This window comes from Bombus affinis, unplaced genomic scaffold (assembly GCF_024516045.1).
Source record: "Bombus affinis isolate iyBomAffi1 unplaced genomic scaffold, iyBomAffi1.2 ctg00000770.1, whole genome shotgun sequence".
Classification (NCBI taxonomy): domain Eukaryota; kingdom Metazoa; phylum Arthropoda; class Insecta; order Hymenoptera; family Apidae; genus Bombus; species Bombus affinis.
The window spans coordinates 20,508-27,072 of NW_026109345.1; positions in this window are offsets into that span (position 1 = coordinate 20,508).

Here is a 6,565-nt window from a genome sequence, read left to right on the forward strand (position 1 = left end):
TGCAATACAACGTTATTCGTTATAACGTAATAGTATATAACGTTATACGTCATATAGTGATGCAATATAATGTTATACGTCATATAGTGATGCAATATATCGTTATACGTCATATAATGATGCAGTACATCCATATACCTCATAACGTAGTAGTATATAACTTCATACGTCATATAGTGATGCAATATATCGTTATTCGTTATAACGTAATAGTATATAACGTTATACGTCTTATAGTGGTGCAATATAACGTTATACGTCTTATAGTGATGCCATATAACGTTATGCGTTATAACGTAATAGTATATAACGTTATACATCATATAGTGATGCAATATAACGTTATTCCTTCATATCGTAGTAGTATATAACGTTATACGCCATATAGTGATGCAATATAACGTTATACGGCATATAGTGATGCAATATAACGTTATACGTCATATAGTGATGCAGTACAACCTTATACCTCATAACGTAGTTGTATATAACTTCATACGTCATATAGTGATGCAATATATCGTGATACGTTATAGCGTAATAGTATATAACGTTATACTTCATATAGTGATGCAGTATTACGTTATACGTTATGACGTAATCGTATATATCGTTGTACGTCACATAGTGTTGCAACATATCGTTATACCTTATAGCGTAATATTTAAAACGTTATACGTCATATAGTGATACAATATATCGTCATACCTTATAGCGTAATAGTATATAACGTTATACATCATATAGTGATGCAATATAACGTTATACGTCCTATGGTAATACAATATATAGTTATACGTTATAACGTAATAGTATATAACGTTATACGTCATAGAGTGGTGCAATATAACGTTATTACTTCATAACGTAATAGTATATAATGTTATACGTCATACAGTGATGCAATATAACGTTATTCCTTCATAACGTAATAGTATATAACGTTATACGTCTTATAGTTATGCAATATAACGTTCTACGTTATAACGTAATAGTATAAAACGTTATACGTCATATAGTGATGGAATATAACATTATACGTCCTATAATGATGCGATATAACGTTATATGTTATAACGTAATTGTATATAACGCTATACGTTATATAGTGATGCAATATATCGTTATACGTTATAGCGTAATAGTATATAACGTTATACGTCATATAGTGATGCTATATAACGCTATACGTCACATAGTGATGCAGTACACCGTTATACCATATAGCGCAATAGTATATAACGTTATACGTAATATAGTGATGCAATACGACGTTATACGGCATATAGCGATGCAATATAATGTTATACGTCATATGGTGATGCTATATAACGTTAAACATCACATAGTGATGCAGTACATCGTTATACCATATAGCGTAATAGTATATAACGTTATACGTCATTTGTGATGCAATAAAACGTTCTACGTCAAATAGTGATACAAAATAATGTTATACGTCATATAGTGATGCAATAAAACGTTCTACGTCAAATAGTGATACAAAATAATGTTATACGTCATATAGTGATGCAATATATCGTTATACCTTATAGCGTAATAGTATATAACGTTATACGTCATATAGTGATGCAATATATCGTTATACCTTATAGCGTAATAGTATATAACGTTATACGTCATATAGTGATGCAGTATAACGTTATTCCTTCATAACGTAATAGTATATAATGTTATACGTCATACAGTGATGCAATATAACGTTATTCCTTCATATCGTAGTAGTATATAACGTTATACGTCATATAGTGATGCAATATAACGTTATACGGCATATAGTGATGCAATATAACGTTATACGTCATATAGTGATGCAGTACATCCTTATACCTCGTAACGTAGTTGTATATAACTTCATACGTCATATGGTGATGCAATATATCGTGGTACGTTATAGCGTAATAGTATATAACGTTATACTTCATATAGTGATGCAGTATTACGTTATACGTTATGACGTAATAGTATATATCGTTGTACGTCACATAGTGTTGCAACATATCGTTATACCTTATAGCGTAATATTTAAAACGTTATACGTCATATAGTGATACAATATATCGTCATACCTTATAGCGTAATAGTATATAACGTTATACATCATATAGTGACGCAATATAACGTTATACGTCATATATCATGCAGTACATCCTTATACCTCATAACGTAGCTGTATATAACTTCATGCGTCATATAGTGATGCAATATATCGTGATACGTTATAGCGTAATAGTATATAACGTTATACTTCACATAGTGATGCAGTATTACGTTATACGTTATGACGTAATATTATATATCGTTGTACGTCACATAGTGTTGCAACATATCGTTATACCTTATAGCGTAATATTGTAAAACGTTATACGTCATATAGTGACGCAATATATCGTTATACCTTATAGCGTAATAGTATATAACGCTATACGGCATATAGTGATGCAATATAACGTTATACGTCCTATGGTAATACAATATATAGTTATACGTTATAACGTAATAGTATATAACGTTATACGTCATAGAGTGGTGCAATATAACGTTATTACTTCATAACGTAATAGTATATAATGTTATACGTCATACAGTGATGCAATATAACGTTATTCCTTCATAACGTAATAGTATATAACGTAATACATCTTATAGTTATGCAATATAACGTTCTACGTTATAACGTAATAGTATATAACGTTATACGTCATATAGTGATGGAATATAACATTATACGTCCTATAGTGATGCCATATAACGTTATGCGTTATAACGTAATATTATATAACGTTATACATCATATAGTGATGCAATACAACGTTATTACTTCATATCGTAGTAGTATATAACGTTATACGTCATATAGTGATGCAATATATCGTTATACCTTATAGCGCAATAGTATATAACGTTATACGTAATATAGTGATGCAATACGACGTTATACGGCATATAGCGATGCAATATAATGTTATACGTCATATGGTGATGCTATATAACGTTAAACATCACATAGTGATGCAGTACATCGTTATACCATATAGCGTAATAGTATTTAACGTTATACTTCATTTGTGATGCAATAAAACGTTCTACGTCAAATAGTGATACAAAATAATGTTATACGTCATATAGTGATGCAATATATCGTTATACCTTATAGCGTAATAGTATATAACGTTATACGTCATATAGTGATGCAGTGCAACGTTATTCTTTATAACGTAATAGTATATAACCTTATACGTCATATAGTGATGCAATATAATGTTATACGTCATATAGTAATGTAATAAAGCGTTATACCCTATAGCGTAATAGTATATAACGTTATACGTCATATAGTGATGCAATATATCGTTATACCTTATAGCGTAATAGTATATAACGTTATACGTCATATAGTGCCGGAATATATCGTTATACCTTATAGCGTAATAGTATATAACGTTATACGTCATATAGTGATGCAGTATAACGTTATTCCTTCATAACGTAATAGTATATAATGTTATACGTCATACAGTGATGCAATATAACGTTATTCCTTCATATCGTAGTAGTATATAACGTTATACGTCATATAGTGCCGGAATATATCGTTATACCTTATAGCGTAATATTATATAACGTTATACGTCATATAGTGATGCAATATAACCTTATACGGCATATAGTGATGCAATATAACGTTATACGTCATATAATGATGCAATACATCCATATACCTCATAACGTAGTAGTATATAACTTCATACGTCATATAGTGATGCAATATATCGTTATACGTTATAGCGTAATAGTATATAACGTTATACGTCATATAGTGATGCAGTATTACGTTATACGTTATGACGTAATAGTATATATCGTTGTACGTCATATAGTGATGCAATATAACGTTATTCCTTCATATCGTAGGAGTATGTAACGTTATACGTCATATAGTGATGCAATATAACGTTATACGTCAGATAGTGATGCTATATAACGTTATACGTCACATAGTGATGCAGTACACCGTTATACCTTATAGCGTAATAGTATATAACGTTATACGTAATATAGTGATGCAATACGACGTTATACGGCATATAGCGATGCAATATAATGTTATACGTCATATAGTGATGCTATATAACGTTATACCTTATACCGTAATAGTATATAACGTTATACGTCATATAGTGATGCAATATAACGTTATAGTCATATAGTAATGTAATAAAGCGTTATACCCTATAGCGTAATAGTATATAACGTTATACGTCATATAGTGATGCAATATATCGTTATACCTTATAGCGTAATAGTATATAACGTTATACGTCATATAGTGATGCAATACAACGTTATTCGTTATAACGTAATAGTATATAACGTTATACGTCATATAGTGATGCAATATAATGTTATACGTCATATAGTGATGCAATATATCGTTATACGTCATATCATGATGCAGTACATCCATATACCTCATAACGTAGTAGTATATAACTTCATACGTCATATAGTGATGCAATATATCGTTATTCGTTATAACGTAAGAGTATATAACGTTATACGTCATATAGTGGTGCAATATAACGTTATACGTCCTATAATGATGCCATATAACGTTATGCGTTATAACGTAATAGTATATAACGTTATACATCATATAGTGATGCAATATAACGTTATTCCTTCATATCGTAGTAGTATATAACGTTATACGTCATATAGTGATGCAATATAACGTTATACGGCATATAGTGATGCAATATAACGTTATACGTCATATAGTGATGCAATATAACGTTATACGGCATATAGTGATGCAATATAACGTCATACGTCATATAGTGATGCAATATATCGTGATACGTTATAGCGTAATAGTATATAACGTTATACTTCATATAGTGATGCAGTATTACGTTATACGTCCTATGGTAATACAATATATAGTTATACGTTATAACGTAATAGTATGTAACGTTATACGCCATATAGTGATGCAATATAATGTTACACGTCATATAGTGATGCAATATACCGTTATACCTTATAGCGTAATAGGATATAACGTTATGCGTCATATAGTGACGCAATATATCGTTATACCTTATAGCGTAATACTATATAACGCTATACGTCATATAGTGATGCGATATAACGTTATACCTTATAGCGTAATACTATATAACGCTATACGTCATATAGTGATGCGATATAACGTTATGCGTTATAACATATTAGTAAATAACATTATACGTCATATAGTGATGCAATGTAACGTTATGCGTTATAACGTATTAGTATATAACGTTATACGTCATATAGCGATGCAATATAACGTTCTACGTCATATAGTGATGCAATATAATGTTATACGTCATATAGTGATGCAATATAACGTTATACGTCATATAGTGATGCAAAAAAGCGTTATACCTTATAGCGTAATAGGATATAACGTTGTGCGTCATATAGTGACGCAATATATCGTTATACCTTATAGCGTAATACTATATAACGCTATACGTCATATAGTGATGCGATATAACGTTATGCGTTATAACATATTAGTAAATAACATTATAGGTCATATAGTGATGCAATGTAACATTATGCGTTATAACGTATTAGTATATAAAGTTATACGGCATATAGTGATGCAATATAACGTTATACGTCATATAGTGATGCAGTACATCCTTATACCTCATAACGTAGTAGTATATAACTTCATACGTCATACAGTGATGCAATATAACGTTATTCCTTCATAACGTAATAGTATATAACGTTATACGTCTTATAGTTATGTAATATAACATTATACGTCCTATAGTTGTGCGATATAACGTTATGCGTTATAATATATTAGTAAATAACATTATACGTCATATAGTGATGCAGTATATCCTTATAACTCATAACGTAGTAGTATATAACTTCATACGTCTTATAGTGATGCAGTATTACGTTATACGATATGACGTAATAGTATATATCGTTGTACGTCACGTAGTGATGCAACATTTCGTTATACCTTATATCGTAATATTGTAAAACGTTATACGTCATATAGTGATGCAATATAACGTTATACGTCCTATAGTGATGCAATATAACGTTATACGTCATATAGTGATGCTATATAACGTTCTACGTCATATTGTGATGCAATATAATGTTATACGTCATATAGTGATGCAATATATCATTATACCATATATCGTAATAGTATATAACGTTATACGTCATATAGTGATGCAATATAACGTTCTACGTCATATAGTCATGCAATATAATGTTATACGTCATATAGTGATGCAATATAACGTTATACGTCATATAGTGATGCAAAAAAGCGTTATACCTTATAGCGTAATAGTATATAACGTAATACGTCATATAGTGATGCGATATAACGTTATGCGTTATAACATATTAGTAAATAACATTATACGTCATATAGAGATGCAATATAACGTTGTACGGCATATAGTGATGCAATATAGCGTTATACCTCATAGCGTAATAGTATATAAAGCTATAC